This window comes from Sciurus carolinensis, chromosome 14 (genome assembly GCF_902686445.1).
Source record: "Sciurus carolinensis chromosome 14, mSciCar1.2, whole genome shotgun sequence".
NCBI lineage: Eukaryota > Metazoa > Chordata > Mammalia > Rodentia > Sciuridae > Sciurus > Sciurus carolinensis.
In genome coordinates, this window is record NC_062226.1 from 66,269,016 (window position 1) to 66,290,607 (window position 21,592).

Below are 21,592 nucleotides of genomic sequence, written 5' to 3' on the forward strand. Positions count from 1 at the left end.
TTTATGTGGGTTTGTCTCTGTGTCCTCTATTCTGTACCATTGGTCTACCTTGTCTATTTTGGTGCCAATACCATGCTGTTTTTGTTACTATTGCTCTGTAGTATACTTTAAGTTCGGGTATTGTGATATCGCCTGCTTCGCTCTTTCTGCTCAGGATTGCTTTGGTTATTCGAGGTCTCTTTTTCCTCCAGATGGATTTCATGGTTGCTTTCTCTATGAGGAACGTCATTGGGATTAATGGAATAGCACTGAATCTGTATAGTGCCTTTGGTAGAATGGACTTTTTGACAATGTTAATTCTGCCTATCCAAGAACATAGGAGATCTTTCCATCTTCTAAGATTGACTTGTACATTTTAAATAATTTTTTGGTACCAGGGATTGAACCCATGGACACTTAACCACTGAGCCACATCCACAGCCCCTTTTGTGTTTTATTTTGAGGCAGGGTTTTGCTAAGTTGCTGAGCCTGGTTTTTAACTATCCTCCTGCCTCAGCCTCCCAAATTGCTGAGATTACAGGCAAGTGCCACTGTGCCCAGCTGTACATTTTAATTTACAATTAGCTAATAGCAACATGTGGATACTGGTTTCCAACCTGGTGAATACAGAACATTTCCATCACCTCACAAGTTTCCACCCCCATTCCCCTGCATAATAGGGAAACACTAAACGTAATTTAGATTTTCCTGTTGTTGGACTTTATATAAAAGTGAACTCCAGTATTATACAGGAATGTAATGTGCCTGGCTTCTTTTGCTGAGATTGTTTTGTCTATATTAAGTAGTCCTTTCTTTTTAATTGTTTGATAGTATTCCATTGTAGGAATGTTCCACAGTATTTGTTTTTCCGTCCTCTTATGTTTGGGTTGTTTCTTGTCTTAATTTTAGTTTTGCCAATGTTGTATTTGATGTTCTGAATTAATTAGAGGGGAAAAAGCTGCATATATATATCAAAAGATAATTTTAAAGACTGGTCTTTAGAAGACCTATTATCTTTCTGTGCTAGGGTGAAAAATTAATTTCAAAATATACATAAGGATAGGCATACTTCAGGACTGTTATCACCTGGTTTGTGTAACTTGAAGAACACACAATTACACAGACAAATCTACCAAAAAAATCAATTGCACTGTTTTTCAAGACCAAAATAGATGTTAGGTGGGGATGAGAGTGGTAGGGGTGCTCAAGAGAATAGTGACAAATTATATATTTTTTGAGGATTGAGTCTCAGCCTCTACATAGTTTTGAATTACTTTGGTCTCTATTACCCTCTCATTATTATTGATAGTTATCACATATCTACTGAATTTCAAATCCAGTGAAGGCAATTACTAATCTAGCAGTCTATTTCTCTTGTGGTCTGTATAAATGCTTAATACTGATTAGAAATGAAACCATCATTTCACATGAGAACTAAGGCTCTTGTGTCTTCCTCAACTGAAGGAAACAATATTATAATCAAATGAAAAAGTTTAAAACAGGTGTTGGTTCTGCTTTATTAAAGGATTCACTACAAATTCGGTGGTAAATTGCCATATAATACATTAATTTTCTGAATCCTCATACACAATGTTTTGGAAGCAAGGCTAAGGCATATCAGTATTTTTTTCATATATACATTTTCCTTTTCCAAGCATTAAAATTGAAATAACTTATTAGTTCTTGAATATGTAGATTAACAATAGAAAACACCCCAGTAGGTAATAATGAAAAGGAAATTTACCCTTAAGAATATGTTACAGTAATTTAGAAAGTATACAATCCATATATAAAGAATCAGGGCTTCACATTTTTTTCTTCAAGAGGTTCAGATACAAACATGTTCATTTTTGTCTGTCAGTCATCCCAATCTCAGTCCAAATTCAAAAGATGCATTACAAGTTGTTTTCTATTAACTAATTTTTATTAACTTTGAGCACTTTATAAACTGCCCCGTTTTAGTTACTCAGCAAATAATTATTGCACTGACAATTTACTGAATTTGTCAGGAATGTAAAAATGTTTTTATGTTTATGTGAGCTCAGTGTTTTGCACTGCAGTAGGCGATAGCTGTTAGAATGGTCTAATACTGCTGGATCTTTCCTGTGACTTCTTAACAAATAATGTATTTTTGAAATGTATGTACAGTAAATGTGAAGATACAATTATGCAGATTTCAAAGGATATCTTACTAGAACTGACAATAGGCAAAAGGATTTCTTGGTCCTTTTATAACTAATTATAATATGAAACAGTACATGCATACATAATCTGTGACTTTCAATTCCATGTAGTGAATTGATTTCAATGTGGTGGTAACATTGAAAATTTCAAATTAACTTCACTATGGCTAGAAGTCACCACTAATGATATTCTAACATATTCTACATATTCTAAATAAAAACTTTACAAGAATTCACTTAAATAAATTTATCTATTCCTAATGCAGGAAAAGACTAAACTACCAAGTAGTGGGGAAGGAAAAAAGTCTTTAAGCAGCTTAAAACTGATGTTACAATGTCCTAGCACAAAGGTCACACTTTTTCTAAAAAGACAGTCCCTTAAAGTATCTATCTATACTCTTGAGACAGTTTTGCACAAGCTTCATTATGTGGTTTTCTTGCCTGCAGATTAAAAGCAGTAAATTAAAAGGGTGGGGAGGATAATAGAACTATGTTCACTGACAGGAGCAAGAAGCAACAGCTGACAGTGAGGAGACAGGCAAACTATAACAGACAATAGAACTAAAAAAGCAAAGCTATTCAGAGCCATGTAGCGTGAGCAAGCAGCCCTAACACCATTGTAGGAATAGAGGACTTTATCTGTAAATGTAATAAAATGAATATTCTAAATTTGAAGAGCTGAACTGCTGCTGGTCACCGCATTGTCATTTGTGTAACTACCGCCACAGTGGGTCATGAAACCTTTTAACTTTAGCTCTGTGCTGATCAATGAGTTACTACTACACTGTTAACTCATCAAGAACACTCACAACTTGTTATGAAATTACACAAGGTAATAATATTACTTTCTTAAATCTATTGTTTCAATAGTTGGGTTTCTAAAATGCCTTTACCTGGTATTTCATGACATAGAGAGGTAAAACTACTTTTACGACTGCTTATTTTTCCTACAATGAGGATCTTTTCTACCTAATAGTAGTGCCAGGATTAAATGAGATAATGTATGTAAACCCTTAACACAAGGTCTAGGACACAGAAAAAAAAAGCTCAGTATTATTTTAGCACTGGTGAACTCATGCCAGCCCAAATCCCTTATTTGCAGGTGCAAAAATTACGCCTCAAGAGAACTGACTTCCTAAGGCTCTACTTCTGTTATTGTCTTGGATAAGCTGCTTAGCTGCAAACGTTGGAGATTTTGGGTATTGGCAGAGCCTGGGGGCACGTGCCTGCTGGACTCCAGTTTAAAGAATTGGACGAATACGTTTGAACCAAGCGGTATTAGAGGCTACTATGCATTATCAACGGATGTTCCAGATACCAGGTTGTGTGCTGACAACGTTCATCACAGAAGGAAGCCATTCGTCTGTTTCAATACATCTTAGAAAAGCAATCCTCTGCTACCTTAGGCTGTCAAGTAAAGAGGCTGAGGGCGGGGGTACAAACAGAATACAGGATTGAGCTGAAATCCAAGTTTGATCAACTTTGAAGAGGGATGAACAATTTACTTGGGTGATGAAAAAAACAGGGAACTAGAAATTAACGGGATAGTAGTTCAGGCAGGTTTAAGTTACCCCACCCCTCCACTCCTTTCGTCGAGGAAGATCGCCATGGGTTTTCTCATCCTCCGGGAAGGGCAAATTCTTGCTCTTTATTAGCACTTACTCCCAGCCCTGTAGGTAGGGAGTGATGACTTCGCCTCTTCACTCCGGAGTGAGGGCCGGACGTGCTCGGACCTCCACCTCTCCGCGCCAAACCGCTGCGGGTCCGCGGGAGGCCCGCTCGCTGCCCACAAGGCACCCAGGGCTCGCCTTCTCTAAGATGGCGGCGGAGGCAGCTCGCTCACACCCCGCCGCCCGCGCTTCCCGGAGTCGCGGCCTCAGGAGGCGGGAGTAGAATAGAGCGCAGAAAACAGAAAGAAAAGGGCAGCTCGGACCCTCCAGTCCAGCGAGGGTCCCGAAGAGTCTTGGGAAAGGATAAGCCAGGAAGCAAACACTACCAGGAACACCGCTGGCGATTCACCTACGAAGCAGTGGCACATCCGGGCCCTCCGTCGATCCCGCCCCGGAAATGATGTTTCGCACGGGGGGAGGGGCGAGGGCCGTTCTTCAAAGTGGATGTTCCCCCGCCATAGCTGGTCTCTTCACAAAGTGCCTGGAATCGCCCTAACTGCTCCTGTCTTAGGAGCACCCCTGGCTTAGCCGTTACCCTCTCATGGCTCTGGGGCTTCTTTGCACAAGGCTGGCTGCGGTGACCGGCAACTCTGGTTTTACAGAAAGTATTCCTCGCACTGTAACTCTAAAGTCTCCTCGGCTTGACAAAATTGTGTAGAAGCGTTCGTCCAAGAGGACTTTAAGTGACTGCAGGCCTTGCCAAGCCTAAACGCACCTCTTCGGAGTCCCTAAGTCGCAATCCGGTCCCCTCCGCCACCCCTCCGCCCGCCAGGGTTCGGAGCCCTGTCAGTCACGGTGCTGAGCCCGCCCCTTCCGGCGACTCCGCCGGCCCGCCTCCTCCCCTCTTCCCTCCCCCACCCCTCCCCGTGCGAGTGTCTCCCTCTCCCTCTCGCTCCCTCTCTCTCTCCCTCTCTCTCTCTTTTGTGAGTTATAGCAACCGTTGCCTTGTGAATCAAGCGCCATAGTCACCGTAGTCCTGGCGACTGTTACCCATCAACAACAACTACTCCTCTCCTCCTCCTCCTCCTCTTCCTCCTCCTCCTCCTCCCCACCACCACCATCTCCATCACCCACCAACAACACCACAATAATCCACAGCCAAGGTGAATATTCTTCGGTCTCTACATGTGTGTGGGAGCGTGTGGATGCGTGTGAACGCGTGTGTCCGTGCGTGTGTGTGTTCGTGTGTGCAAGCGGAGCGTGGCTGTGCGGGGTCTCACTTCTGACACCCGGGCTGCTGCTGTGGCGCGGCAGCCGAGGGGCTCCGTCCCCGGCTTGTTTACAATGGACCCTGCGCGCCGCGGCGGGGTCGGGGGTGTGGGCGCCGCGCCGCCCGCTAGCCCTCCCCGGCCCTCGGCGGCCGCACTTCAGGGATGGAGCGGGAGCGCGGGGGGCTGTGAGCCGAGCGGGAGAGGGTTTTCCGATGCGGATGCTGGATCTTTCCCTTAGGTCTGGTCTGAGGAGGAGGGTCAGGTGAAGGGATAAGGGATTTTTTGCCCCCTTTCTTTAATTTTCTTCTTTTTCAAAGCTGCTTGTTTCCTTTTTCTTTGAAAACCGAAATAGATAACAATGTGCAGGGGGGGACCCAAGAGGTGGTGTTTTTGTTGTTGTTGTTGTTGTTCACTTGTGGGGCCTTGTTATGGGTTTTGTTATTTTTATCCTCATACATCCGTGAACTTTTCCCACCGCCTATTCCCTTCATTTTTGCCCCTCTGCCTGGTGCTAAATGAGCTGCTCTTCTTTGACCATCATCAGCTTCATGGCTTTCTTTTTTTCTTTTAAAACTGTATTTTCTTTGTGCTGCAAACAGTCTTAATATCCATTCAGCACTCTTCCCTCCCCCTCTTTCTTCTCCCCCCCACACCCCCCCTGCACACATATTGAGACCAGGGGCCTCTTCGCTGGCTCTCCTTGCTCTGGGAAAGAGATTTTTTTTTTTTTTTTTTAAAGTCAGTCTCTGTCTCTCAGTGTGTCTCTTGTCGTTTTGGTGTGTGTGTGTGTGTGCGCTTGTGATTTAAACCGGATGCAGGGTATCTGTTGTACTTGGGTTAGTAGTTATTGACAGTGCTTTATCCTTCTTGTGGAGATGGGAGGGGTAGTAGTGAGGTTCCATTTCACTTTGATGAACCCGCCCTCCCCACAGTGGAGTGTTAACAATTTTCATTGTGGTTATGAGACTTCGTGTGTGATGAACAGGGAAAGGACACAACGAAGCTTGCGAGAACTCACTTCACAATGTTATTTGTGACAGTTATGGTACTTTAAGAGTTTTTTTTTTTTTTTTTTTTCCATCGTTTCCCTTTGAGAGTTGAAATTGAAGTCAAGTTGTTCATAAAGAATGCATGAAGCTTCTCAACTTGAAACGTGTGTATATTTCACTTTCTTTGTGGTTCTTAAGATCTAGGCATGTGTGTGCTTAACATACTCTTTTTATTTACTTTTTGCTTTTCTTTGGACAGTGAACTTAAACCTGCTAAGAAGAGGGAACTTTTTTTTTTTTTCCCAAGAAAATGTTTTTCTCTGTAGATTTGAATACTTATCAGTCCTCAAGTAGTAGGGTTATTGATTAGAGCTAACCTGGTTTTACAGATCCCTTAATTTTGTTAATTTTTTGGCCTGACTTTTGATTATCAGTAAAGAGTATTGTTAATGTGTACTAAAACAGATATAATGTACTATTGTAGTTGCACATGTTGTAATTTCCAATTTAGATTTTAAAATACTTTTAAAAATAGTATTCTTTCTAACTGCAAACATATATTGATTAACTGACAGAGCCGCCAGTGAATAATGTGACAGTATTAATTATTCTCGAGATCGTCAATGAGCCGGTTGGGTAATTATAATGCTATTAAGGCTAATATTTTAAAATAGGAGTTAGGGTTTTTTTTTAATAAAACTTTTTTCATTTTCTTTTGATTTCTATTTTAAATGCAGATGATATTCTGTTCGGAAAGAAGTTTTTGTCAGCACTCACATCTCTTTATAATCATCCCCTCCCCAACCTAAGTTCCATGCAAATTTCTCATACTAACTTGTATTTTTTTTTTCTGTTCAGATGAGTGTCAAATGCCTGAACACTTTTGGATGGTGAAGCTCCTGGGTCCTATAAACTCTCTCTGAAGTTAATAGGAGTTTTGCCGTCTTGGGATAGTTTAGACCTTATGCCATTTACATAAGTTTCAGTCAAGCAGATTATGTATATTCTACAATGTTATATTTAATATTTTTATTTGCAGAGTCTAAGAACATTTTGAGGCATTTCACTCGTGTGTTTTAGATTTTCTAAAATTTAGATTTATGTTCACAAACCAGTTTGAAAGCAGAGCTTAAATTGAATTTGACTTCTTAACCAATTTTTAAAGCATGCATGTGGTATAAAAGTTGCTGTTAGAGATACCTTGGTCTCAAGTAAATGGAAAATTATTCACATGGATTGATTAAGTAATAATCAGACATACTAGCAAAACAAATGATATTTAAAATTAAATAAAGAGGTAAACACTAAGCAGTTAGTTCATTCTTTCTATAATATTTTTCCTAGGAGGGTATATGTTATGTATTGGTATTGCTTTCAGTTTTTAGGCTAATAGAAATCTGTGAAAGTAATCATGCTTTCAAATTATATTCACTAGTAACTTGTATTGAGTAGCTAAATATCTGATTTATTTTATATTATAATGCCTCTCAGTCTTTCTGTATTTTTATTCTATGAATTATATTAAACAGTATAGGACATAGGCAGTGTAAATTTACATACATGTAGTGAACTAATGCATTCCTAGAGGTTTTGCACCATTTTACAATGTTTTCATTATATAGAGGTAGTTGTGCCTGATTTCTAAAGTAATGTATTATTCTTCCAATATTCAAATAGTCTTGGACTCAGGTACTCATTAAAAGGTTTATAGTTTAAAAGCTTGAAATACTTTAACCTTAAACATTTGTTTTTTAATTTCAACAAATTTATTGTGGTAATTTTTTTTTTTTACCATTAAAAATAATAATTAAAAAATGAATGAATCTGAAGATAGATGCCATGTGCTGTTTGAATGATGAGGTTACTTTTGGCTGATGTTTTTCTTTATTCTGGAGAAAGTTGATATTGTGTATGCATTCCTCTAAACTTCCAACTCAAGAAATCAGTAGTTGGTGCATAATTTTGCTTTTCAGATTTTAAATTGTGTGTATGTTTGTGTTTATTTTTAAAGGATGGATGTCAAATGTGCAGGAAGAGTTAATTTTTTTTCCCTGCCTGAAAGTCCAGTAGGGTTGTTACTTTGTTCTTAATATCCATACTGAGAATATAAGAAATGAAATGAAAATACTAAATTAGTAAACTTTTTAAATGATGAATCTGCTGGTTGTTTATGCTTTTATGTTACATTTGACTAAATCTCTTTTATTCTGTTACTTTATAGTTTGCTTAATCATATGACTTTAACTCTTTGAATACTCCCAGTAGCCATTACCAAATGGCTTATAAATTCCTTGTTGTTCACAGGTGCATAGTGTTCCCATATTTTGGAAATTCAAGATTAAGTAGATTTGACTAAATCTAGCATGTTAGAGACAGATGGTTGCTTTAAACAGGTGTCACTTTCATTTTTTTACTGCATTGTGTTGAGATTTTCACAGGGTTCACGAAAGGGCTGTCTAAAGCAGGTGGCATCCTTTGCTTTTGTCTTTAGTTGGATATTTTAGAGTTAATTATTTTCTAGGAAGAGTTTTTTTTTGTAAGTAAAAGTTTTAAACTGTTAATCTTCAAACTACTAAAGATTTGTCATTGAACTAACACTTTATGTCTAAGTGTTCCTGTATTTTCAAGCTGTCGAACTTGCAGATGCTTTTTATAAACTATTTATCAATTTTTACAAATAATGACAAATTTCCTTTGAATCCAGAAAGAAAAAATGTGGGAGCTCTTTACACTCAAAGGTCAAATTTATCTGAAGCAAAATGATTTGAGTAAAGTGAAATTTGGTTAGGATGATAAGTAAATTTTAACCATTTAATACTTAAAATAAAAATTTTCATGACATTTTAATTTTAGTGATATATGTTAGAAACGGGTATTGTATTTTGTTGGTTTCATATTTTAAAATTAAAAAAATTTTCCTGAGCTACTTCAGTTGCTGCTATAAAATTTGTAGTGATCTTTAAAAATGAAAATTGTTTTTAAGCAGTAGCATTTAAAAATATGTGCTGGAGTAAGTAAAAGACTATCAAGCTATTGATTTCTAAGCTTTATTTTTACTCTATGATTCCATCCCCCCCCCTTTTTTTTGGTGGGAATTTTGCACATCTTATAACAGATGCACCAGAGGGTGCTGTGCTGTTATCAACATCAGATTATTATAACTAAAAATGTGAACTGATTAGAACTTTTATTTAAAGAAAAAAATTTAATTACCTGTGCATTCAAGCATATCATAACCTTATTTCTGTGGAGTTTAAAATTTAATATACTGTCTCAATTTTCAGTTTTTTATCAAAGCACGTGTTCTTATATGTATTAGTGCAACATATAGCAATACTAAATTGAAATCTTTGATGTATTCAGAATGTCAACAGTAATCCTATAGATTAAAATATATACAGACAATTGAATCTCAAAAATTTATTTTAACTTGAGAAGAACACAGTTTGGTGTTTTGGTTTTCTAGAATTTGTTATTGCTGGCACATATCAGTACATTACATGTTTTTATAACACTTTTATATAGCATAATTAGTGATAGGCTTTCATGGTATAATGTTCAGAAATAAACTCACACCTGAAGAATATAAATGCTTATGGGGTTATAATGCTTAATTATCAATAATAAGAAAATAATATAAAAAATTACCTAGATAAAAGAGTTCCTTTATGCTATGGGAGTAGTCTGGCTTGGTTTTTGAATTTGGCTTATTATCAGCGAAGTTTTAGATTCTTTGCTGTATTCTGTGTCTTACACTTCTAAAGTAGGAGCAGTTTTCTGTATCTGAAGAGATTTTTGTTTTTAGAGCTTTTGAATCTGGTTTTTTGGGCTGCTTCTTACATCATCAACTCTTTTCACAGCAGTATGTACTCTTAAAGGTGAATACTGACACAGCGGTATCTTCCTCAAGTAAACTTTGAAATGTATAGTTCCATTAAAGGAACTTTTAATTCTTGATCATGGATTTATTCCACATTCAACTATAATCAGTTTATGGTGATACTTTTAAAAACTAACTTTATAAAGTGTAATAATTTTTGTGCTGGAGTGAGTCAAAGAATATAAGATGTCAATAGAAGAGTAACAATATTTTAAAATACTGATGTTAAAAGAAGGTTAGGCATTTTTCTGTGAAAAAATATAGTCCTACAGTTTACTAGTCGATGACACCAAGATTTAAAAAGTATATGGCAAATTGTATTGTTTAAAAATCTTTATATTTGAAATTTTAGATTTCATATCAAAGTATAAGATGTACTTCATAAAAATGAATCAGTTAAAAAACTGAATTGTATTTAGAATATCAATAAAGAGGTGGGTGGGATGAATACATTTTTGACTAAGAACACAGACTTTGGAGTCAGATTTCAGATAATCTTATTAGTTGTATGACCTGGGACAAGTTATTTGCCTTCACTTAGCCTCAGTTTTTTCATTTGAAAACAGGATCAATCTTAACCTATCTTATGGGGTTTTTCTTTACATAAAAGATAATTTATATAATGTGCTTTAGTTAGTACTTAGAGAATATATGTTCAATACCTGTTGTTTATTTTTGTTAGGAAATGCTAAGATACCTTTTGTAACCTTTTTGCCACTTAGGAATCATTTGAACATGATCCTTGGTGTCCATTTCTTTTCTAGTGGGGTGAAGTTCTGGAAGACTTTGCCCACAATCTGTATTCATTAAGTAATTATTCCCTTTCCTCTCCTTTAAAAATAAAAAAAAAAAACAAACAAAAAACCATGAAGATACCTCTCCAGTCACAGGTTTGGGTTACCATTTGATAATCAGTCTTGTTACCACACTAAATAAAAAAAAATGTTAGTACAAAATTATGTCTTAGGACTCTGCAGCCTTATAGTGGGCTCCTTCTACTATGTTTATATAACTCTCTTGGTCTAGGGATTTTAGAAAGAACTAATGATGTAACATTTCATTATTTCTTACACTTCCCATTGTCCATTTCATTATCCTGTTTATATTTTCCTCTTCAAGTTATACATGAATTTATTTGAGATCATTTTGAACCCTGTTTATAAACTTCATATTAAATCTGGTTATTAATATATAATAGGATATTCTAGCTAATTTTATAAAGATCAGTTGTTCAAGGAATTATTCTACCATTCTATAATATATTGCTTATAACTGTTACTTACTGAGGGTATGAAAATGTGTGAGATCACCTCTGATAAACCTGTAACAATAAGGAATTTTGGAGTAATTTGCTAACCCCTATCTTGGGTTGTAAAGTAACCATTATCCAGTGCAATATATGAAATTACAGAGGGAAAATGTCTTCTTTGGCTCCATTTCTTTGGATGTTTAGCATTTTCAAGTTGGCAGCTATAACTAAAGTTTCTATTTGGTAGTTGGATACATTTTTATTTTTTTGAGCAATTCGATTAAGAATGAAATTTTTATTAATTTTAGTGTAATTTAAATGGTTTTAATATTTCTCAGACTGGAAAAATATAATTTATACATTCCATTTGAAAAATCTCTCTGATACTGTCTTCTTTTCCCCAAATTATTGTATATTGTACCAACTTTTTGTTTGCCTCTCTTTTTACCTGCTTCCATCTTCCCCAGTCTTGTGTTTAATTATATAACCCCCTTTACATTATTTTTATAGATAATTAGTCCCAGCACATAAGTGAGACTTACTCTCAACTCAGTCATCTTCTCTGCTTCCTTTTGACTATGAATTTGACAAATTTCAAAGAAACTTTTCAAAAGTCTAGGAAATATGGCTTTATCTGGGAAGATTAACCATTTTAAATCATGTTATTTTCATATAATTTCTATCCATCTGACTATTCTCTTTAACAAATATAACCTTGTTTCACTAATGATGTACCTGAATGCAGTTTTTTAAATTACTTTTTAAACAAAAGTTTTTGTGTTTTTTATACCTTTATTTATTTTTATGTGGTGCTAAGGAATGAACCCAGTTCCTCACACATGCTAGGCAAACCCTTTACCACTGAGCTTCGTAGTTTTGATTTAGAATTCTCCCTCATCCTGAGTTTGTACTTGCCTCTGGCTAAGTATTTTAGGGTTAATCTGAAGTCCAAAAATACTGTGTTTGCACAGTCACTTATTACTGTATAATACGATATTCTAGTTAATTTTATAAAGATCAGTTGTTCAAGGAATTATTCTACAATTCTATAATATATTGCTTATAACTGTTATTTACTGTTGCTGATTCTTAACTCCTGAATTATTCTTTCTCATTTTTAAATACCTGTCAATACAACTCCCCTTTATTTTACATTGCTTGGACAAGGAGTCTCAAAGTTTCTTGATATTTCCTGTTTAGGCCAAAATAGGTATGGGATAATAGGAACTGAGTCCGTGATAAGACAGTGAGGCAAGTGGTCTGAAAAAGTTAAGTATATTAGTTGATGAGAGGAGACAGATAAATTGAAATGTGGTAGAAGCCAAAGGAGAAACAGTGACTAGGCTGAGAAGTTAAGGACTTTAGAAGTGCCAGCAAAATGAGTGTAAAGAGGAGATAACAGAGGTATTCAGTTTGCCACTAAGTGTAAAACCTTAGACTAGTCACTTTAATCCCGTAGGTCTCAGCCTTTCCATCTGTAAAATGAAACAGTAGGACGTTGTGATCTTCAAAGCCCTTTCCAATACTAATAGTCTGATTCTGTGGCAAAATTGGCACTGGGAAAAGGAAGCATACCAATAAGATAGAGCCAGAAATTGGTGATCGCTTTACCTATGTTCTAAAAGGTTATCATGTTGCTTGCCCTTGCTGCTTCTAATAATAAGAAAGAAAAACTCGAAGCCTGACACTAGCATAATGACCATACCTATGGCAAAGTGTTAGAAGGTTCTGCCATTTCATTGGCTCCTGTAGAGAGGATGGCCAAGTGCCCTGATTTGCTCACCCACATAGGAATTATCTGAGCCTCACAGCTTGAGTTCCTGCTGGAACCAGCTTTGCTATGTATGTGTGCCAGACAAGTGTCTGACAGTTGGGGCTCCTGCCTGTTGCTCACCAATGAGTTATTTAAAACAGGACATAATTTCACAAGTATGTGGATAGATAAGAGAAATAGCACTAGAAAGTAATTTAGGTTTCTGTGATTTCATTTTTTACATTTCTCCAGTTATAAAAGCCTTGACTCCTGCCCCCCCCCCCCGCCCCCATTATCCCCATTATACTATACTATTCAACTGGTTTTTGAAAAGAGCTCAAATCGTGTCAAGGTGTGGGAAAGTTCAGACAGTCTTTGGACAACTTTGGGACCCTAATCTGGAAGCATTGCCATCATCCACACTAGTCTTCTCTTATAATTCTCCACTGCTAATAATTATTACTTTAATTTTGAATGTGACTTGTACTTAGATAATAATTTTTTTTTAAAATGAAATGCTTCATGAATTTGTGTGTTATTCTTACATTGGGGCCATCTGTATCATTCCAATTTTAGTGTATGTGTTGATGAAGCAAGCACAATAAGCATCCTTTTAATTCAGGTTTGGTAGCAGAAAAACTATTGTCTTTTGGTCAAGTCTAATGCATTTTCATAAAATTTTAATATTAATTTGGTAAATAGATGTTAGGATTTTTAGAGCAGCACTAGATGAGAAGGGAAGCATTTTTGCTTAATTCAGGAAAAGCCACATATTCTGCTATACCTCAGCTCTTTTGCCAGCCTAATAGGGGAGTGAATGAAAGATTAAGAGATTGTAATTACTATTTTATTAATTTTTTTTTTTTTTTTTTGGTCAGTGGACCTTTATTTTATTTATTTACACGTGGTACTGAGAATCAAACTCACACATGCTAGGTTGTAGCTCTACCCCCAGCCACAGCCCCTATTATTATTATTTTTGAATGCTATTCTTAGTTGGTTAGTGTAAAAAAATTTAAGTTTCTGAACTACATTCAAATTTTTAAAATTTTAAAAAATTTGTTCTAATTAGTTGTACATGACAGTAGAATGATTTATACATTTTGATAGATCATACATAAATGGAGTGTAATTTCTTATTTTTCTGATTGTACATATTGTACGATCACATTGATCATACCATCATATATGTACATGAGGTAATAATGTCTCTACTATCCTTCCTACCACTATGTTCCTTCCCCTCCCTTCAGTTCCCTCTACCTAATATAAAGTAACTCTATTCTTCCCTAGCCCCTCCCACCCCCAATTTTTTGAGTTAGCATCTTCGTATCAGAGAAAACATTTGACCTTTGGGTTTTTGGGTTTAGCTTATTTCACTTAGCATGATATACTCCAACTCCATCCATTTACCAGCAAAAACCATAATTTCATTCTTTAAAGCTCAGTAGTATTCCAGCGTGGTATGTCTATATACATACCACATTTTCTTTATCCATTCGTCTGTTAAAGGGTACCTAAGTTGGTTCCATGGTTTAGCTATTGTGAGTTGAGCTGCTATAAACATTGATGTGGCTGCATCACTGTAGTACACTGATTTTAAGTGCTTTGGGTATAAACTGAGGAGTGGAATGTGTGCTTAATAGCGTATGTATATTTCAATATAACCATCATCCTTAAAATGTGTCTTGCCTTCTTCATTTCACCCTGTTAGTTTACCTTAATGTGCAGCACCATTTTAGAGACAACTGACTTGTAAGTTTTTTTCTTCCATGCTTCAGTTGTGCAGTAATGGGAGATGATGCTACAGAGGAGCAGGAAGAAACAGAGAACATTTAGAAATCATATCCTGTTTCTCTTGTTAGATACCAGTACCTTACATATTCTTCCCGTTCATTTTCCTGGACTGTGAAGTTTTTGTGGGGTGGGACTCCAGGTAGGCATTGTGTAGTGACTCATAATCCACCATCTCTTCCAAATTTTTTCCCTTTTCTGCTATACTACTATACTGAGTAGTATATTTTTGTAAAGATAGGCATTTTATTACTTTAATAAAGTGTTTATTTTATTATTGAATTATTACTTTTCTTCTAAAGACTGAGTGTATTTCTACTTAGTGGTTGTTTTTTCTCCTGTAGACTGAATATATCTGTAAATGTCTGTTCATTAGTTTATTAGTGGATATAAAATGTTATCTTTCTCTTTTAAGGAGGCCGTATTATGATTTAGTCATGTGCATATTCAGATAGGAATAAAATAAAGGACTAATGAGAAAAACTAGTTCATGGATTAGAGTCTTTCTTTTTAAATTTTGCTTTAAATAGGTGATTTTGTGGATATAATTTTGAAATAAAACCTAGATTTTTCTTCTGTTATTTGTGTTGACATTTTAAACAACCCAAGGAGTATAATCTGTAGCATCAGGCTTTCACTTGTTGGTATCTGACTATGTGTGATGACAATCTAAGAAATGAGTTTTGATGAAGTGTCAGCTTAAGGGTCATTAATAAAAAAACACTTAAGTAACTATTATACTAGTAATCTGGAAATCACTTTTACAGCTCTAAATGTGCAACATATATTTGACTGTGCCTCAAACCCAACATGAAAAATTTATACACAGAGACCAGATAAACTTAGGTTCTTTGTTTTACAACTTGATTATATTGAATGCTTCAGTAAAGGGTGTTTTAAAGTGTTTTGTTTTAAAATGTTGCATTACATTTTTATGGTGTACTTACAACATGGAATTTAGCTTAAATACTGTGTTTTATGTATATGAGTATTTATGTGTATATACTTTTAGAAAGTTATTTTAATGTACATATTGCTTGGTGCTGTAGTACCATTACCAGTGCTATTTTTTGCTTACTGGCTTTTGAATTATATATCTTGGAATTGTATTAGGAACATTTAACATATTTACCTCAGTGCTATTTTCTGGAGGCAAAGAAAATCAGGGGAAATGTTTTAAGTTCTTTGAATTACCTTTGTGTGAAGTTAGAAATAGTTTTTAATAGTGCCTCACATTATGTGATGATTTTAGATACTATTTTTAGTTAATAAAGGCCATGAATGCTGAATTGAATTAAATCAGAAACACAAAAATTGTAATTCATTTCATTTTAGTAGGCTAAAACATTGTACTGCTGGATCAACAGTTGATCTGTTCGTTTATTTTTAGAAGTCTGTGGAAATTTGAAATTCAAAACCTTTAAAATAATATCGAATGGGTAAAGCTATGTAATAGATATGGATTTATATTTCAGCAAAGGTACAAGAACTATATGGCTTGGAAGTGAGGTGGGATTTTTAAAACACTTTGAACTTGGAGAGAGCTGTATTTTAATATTTTGACTGGGTTAGGTTTGCTTGAGCACTCTTGTGGTTGATAGAAATGCAAGTGACCATGGACTGGAGGTAAAGATCAGAGTAATCTGTGAGAAAAGGTCATTAATAGTGATCCTGATATTCTACTCACCTGCAGCCTGCTGCCCTGGATACACTTTGAAGTAATGTTTTTTGTCACATGACATAAGCCTATTAAATTTTGTTTCTGCTTATTTCCATTGCTGTGTGGAATTTCCCAAATATGTACTTTATGTGAGCTTTGGAAGTTCTAGTTTACCTTTTGGTTTACAAACCTTAGAAATAATGCCAATAGATGGCACCTCTTGCCTAATGTGAAAGCTTAATGTGAAAGACTGGGTAAAAATGAAGGTAAATGGAAGTTAGATCATGTAATTGGAAACACTAGAATATGGACAGCGACTAGTATAATGTAAAGAAAAACAAAGATCATATCAGGGCCTATGTGTGAATCCTGGTTTGCATATTTAGCATATCTAATAATAACATAGCTATTACTGTTTCTGACATTATTTGTAGTATTTGTTTCAAAAAATATTCTAGCAGAGGTCTAAGAAATAACTGGATATATCACTCTACAAGCTTTTTGTTTCATGTTAGCTTTAATATAGCTTTAAATTTGAATGAATAATTAAAGGATTTTTATTGATGTGTATTTAGTACCATTTTCTATTTTACATTAATACTATTAATATTTAGGAATACTGAAATGACTTAGATATTCATTGGGTCTTGAGTATTTTGAAAGAAAAGATAGTGGTGTGTTAGATACAAAATTGCATATTCTTAGCTATGTGGACATACTTTTTTTTTTTTTTTTTTTTTTTTTTTGTGGTGCTGGGGATCAAACCCAAGGCCTTGTGCTTGCAAGGCAAGCACTCTACCGACTGAGCTATCTCCCCAGCCCGACATACTTTTTAAGGTCTTCAAATTGTAAAAGGCTACAGAAATGATAGATGATATCCTTGGGAATCTGCAAGGATAAAAAAGAAGAATAAACATTTAAAGTAGAAAAAAAAGGGGTAGGAGTTGAAATATGGATTTGGTTGAAATTGATAGAGTATTTAAATATTAAAAATACTGTGGTAAGATGGATGAACCAGTGTTAATCGGAAATAATTTGAATTAGAAACTACTTTTGTTGTTGGTGGTGTTTTTTTTTGATACTGGGGATTTAACCCAAGGGCGCTTTACCACCCAGTCATATTCCCAACCCTTTTTATTTTTTGTTTTGAGGCAAGGTCTTACTAAGTTGCTTAAGGCCTCACTAAATTGCGAGTCTGGTTCGAACTTGTGATCCTCCTTCCTCAACTTCCTGAGTAGCTAGGATTACAGGTGTGTGCTACCATGCCAGGAGAACTATAAGTTTTTAACCTTATTATGATTTTAAATAGAGGAAGTGGAGGAAAAGATTATACTTAGTTTCTTTGTGGTACCACATGTTTTAAAAAAAATTAGTTGTGAATATTTGCCATAAGGTTTTGTGACTGACTGATTTATTTATTTGTTACCAGGAATTAATTCTGGGGCGCTCAACCTACTAAGCCACATCCCAGCCCTTTAAAATATTTTATTTAGAGATAGGGTCTTGTGAAGTTGCTTAGGGCCTCACTAAGTTGCTGAGGCTGGCTTTGAACTCATAATCTTCCTGCCTCAGCCTCCCAAGCTGCTGGAATTACATGTGTGTGCCACCATACACCTGGCAGGTTCTGGGACCTTTGACTTTTATGGTATGACATTTGACTTTCTAGATGATGTATATAGAAAAGCATTAAATTGATATGTTGCATCAGGTGTTCTTGTAATTATTAGGAAGTAATACAATATTTGTATACAAAATAAAAATTAATATTTTAATTTGGGATATCTCCTTATGTGATATCTAAAATAGTTTATATTTGGGAAACCAATATATGTGAGAAACTGTGTACTATAAAGTACATATTCTTTAAACTTTCTATATTTTGGAACATTTAAAACTTATATTGAAGTAGAATAGTGTAATGAATTATCATGTATTCATCACACAGATTTAAAAATTATCTCTGTTCTTAAAGGTATATAATTCGAAATATTTGTTTATTGAAATAAACTTGAACCCTTCTTGAATCCTGTGTTGCTTTGAAAATATGTTAAGTGCAGATTCAGTGTAAACTTAAAATAATAGTTATGTTTTTGAGGGCAACATATTTAAAAGTGATTATCTTCATATTGTTTCAGCATTAAGTTAGGAAGGTTGTTTTCACTTGCTGATTAAGTCTTTTGTTTAGTAATTCCAGGCTTCTGTTTTTGAAATGTGATAAAAAAGATAGCCAGCACAAGGTCAGAAGCTCTTGTTTGCAGGACTCAGGAAGAAAACTATCTTGAGATATACTTCTCAGAGGTGAAATGGAATTAATCTTTTGTTTGTCATTGTTTTAACTTGTTTGGAGGTAGGTTTGGGTAAATAGTTAAAATCATTTTGTAAATTGATGAAGGAAAAGAGCCAACTATCTTGTGGTATGTTTCTTTCAAAGTTAGTTGCTCAGTTAATGGGACATGTTTTAGGTTGTTTATTATAGAATATAAAGGAAGAGACATACAAAAGCTAGTGTACTAAGTTTGTGATGGTACTGAAAATGGTTTAATATTTTCTGATTTATTTTTTTCAGGAAATGAGGATATTCCCTAAATTTTTTTATTTGTCTGAGGTCAGGTAGAAGGAAACTCATTTCCTAATTCTTTTCTTTTTTAAAAAAATCTATATTTTATTTACTTATTTATTTATTTATTTTTTAATGTGGTGCTGAGGATTGAACCCAGTGCCTCATACTTGGAAGGCAAATACTCTACCACTGAGCTACAACCCCAGCCCTCATTTCCTAATTCTAAAGTCTATAACAAAACAACAAAAACAAAAAACACCTTAAACATTATTTATGTTGAAAACTATTGTGAAATGAACTAATATGTATAATAAAACAATGATGGTGTTTGAATATACAATACAAAATGTAGATCTAAATCTCTTTAAAATCTGATATTTTCTTGTTGGAATCTAATTAAGTGACTAGGCATGAAAAAATAAATACATTAAATAAGGTCTCCATTTTTCATTTACGTAATAATTTTAATTACTAAATTTCTGCCTGATCCAGAGTTCATTAGAAATGTATGTGATTTTGCAAGATTTTGTAGCAATCTTTTAAATATTTCTGTTACAGGATAACTATCCAGAATGAATAGTAAAGTGATGTGCAGTAACTAAAACTTTGCTCTAATTAAATGATTTTATCCCATAACTAATCTACCATTTCTTTTTTCATGGGCTATATTTAATTCTTTCTGCCATTAGTAAATACCTATGTTAAGTGATCCTGGATATTAGATTTTTATGCTTTCCAGAAGTAGATGGAAGATGTAGTATAAGAAGAAAAATACCAGTACAACATTTAATGGTTCATTGTTTGAACCAAACAAATGTAACCCTGTAAAACAAAACATCACAATATATAAATATATATGCTAATTTCAGTAATATTTATAATACATTTTGTTATGAATGTAATGTAATATCAGTTTCAACATTGTAGCAACTTTGTGCTTTTAGATGCCTTATATTTAAAATCAAAAAAAAATTTTAATCTTCTTTCTTTTCTTTTTTCTTTCTCTTTTTGTAGCAGGGATGGAACACAGGGGCACTTTACCACTGAGCTACATCTCCAGTTCTTTTTATTTTTTATTTTGTGCCTGGGTCTTGCTAACTTGCTGAGGCTGGCCTTGAATTTGTGATCCTCCTGCCTCAGTCACCTGAGTTGCTAGGATAACAGGCATGTACCATTGCAACTCACTTCTTTGACTTTTTATTATTTTAATTGCAATGTAGTATTTTCTGTGTTCTTAAATAATGTCATACTTAAGTTCAAAGTATAATTTTATTTGGCTTTTTATTTTATGTTTCATACAGTATCAATAAAAGCATAGGTGACAGACTTAATGGCACATGCTTATAATTCCAACACCGTAGGAGGCTGAGGCAGGAGGATCACAAGTTCAATACTAGCCTTAGTAACTTAGGGAGTTCCTGTCTTGAAAAATAAAAAAGACTGAGAATGTGGCTCTGTGACTAAGCTCCCCTGGGTTTAATCCCCAGTACCAGGAAAAAAAAAACAAAAAACCAAAACCAAAAAAAAAAAAGAAAAACAAAGAAAAACAAACCACAGGCAATTTTATTCTAGCATTTAAAGATTATTTCCTTTTAAAATGTAACTACCAGTGTATTTAAGTTATGTGATATAATAAAATAAATATAATAATTTATGTTATGTGATATAAATTCTCACATTGGATCTACTTATTCTATAATAATAACTTCCTAACAGCAAACAGTTTAATAGTCTTATAGGAAGAAGAAAGACTCTTTATGTGTAAAAGAGCTTTATCCAAGCATTGACCTGTGTTTTAGAACTTGACCCTGTTTGCATAGCAGCTAAGCTTTTGGATCTGGAGCCTCAAACCCCTTTAATGACTGTCTTCATTCCTCAAGGACTCAACTTCAGTCTTTCTTCCTGTCTCTGCTTAACTGTTCTATTGCCATTTTCTTTTGTCCCTCTATTATGTCTGGCCCAGCATAGCAGACCAAAAGAGGCAGCCAGAGGGCTATAGTAGAGACTAGGCAGGTGAAATGATCCCTCACTAGAGTTACACATGATTTCAAAGGGCACAAATAGATAGGATTCCAGTAGAGACATAATTAGGATTTTATTTTAGCATCAGATTTTTTAAGTTGGGATGGACTTTGGCGATTATTTAATTCTTTCTCTACCTCCTACTTATTTTAAAGATAAGAAAAGTGAGGTTAAGTGACTTGAGGTAAGTGACTCTGATAAGTGTTTCATATATGCATAGAGCTGAGACTGTTGAACCCCAGACTCCCTCATCCCTTGCTCTGACAAATATTCTTGTCTTTTAGCTAGTGCAAACTTTGCTTAGCATTTAGTATTAAGAATGTTATTTCATTCATAACTTTCTTCATGATTTTTTCTAGAGAAAGAAAATTAAAGATTTTTTTTTATTCCTGTCATTTGTATTTTCCTTTACTGGATGTTAATGATATATACATAACTAATGTGTTAGTATAAGTAGTTATCAGACCTGACATGTACCTCTTTACTCTTTCTTTCTCTCTCTCTGTCCCCCTCCCTCTCTGTCCCCCTCCCTCTCTCTCTTTCTCTTTCTTTGTCTCTCTCTTCCCTTCTTTCTTCCTTTCTTTTGTGTTAGAGATTGAACCCAGGGCCTCACCCATGGTAAGCATGGATTCTACCACTGAG

General features: G+C 34.9%; 1 protein-coding gene across 1 annotated transcript in view; it reads left to right on the forward strand.

The window, feature by feature from the left end:
• Window positions 1–4,802: 4,802 nt before the first annotated feature.
• Window positions 4,803–21,592, forward strand: part of Rfx3 (regulatory factor X3) — a 287,161-nt gene continuing 270,371 nt past the window's right edge. The window contains exon 1 of the mRNA XM_047524971.1: window positions 4,803–4,935. The gene's annotated coding sequence lies outside the window, so the exon portion shown is untranslated. The remainder of the gene's footprint in view (window positions 4,936–21,592) is intronic.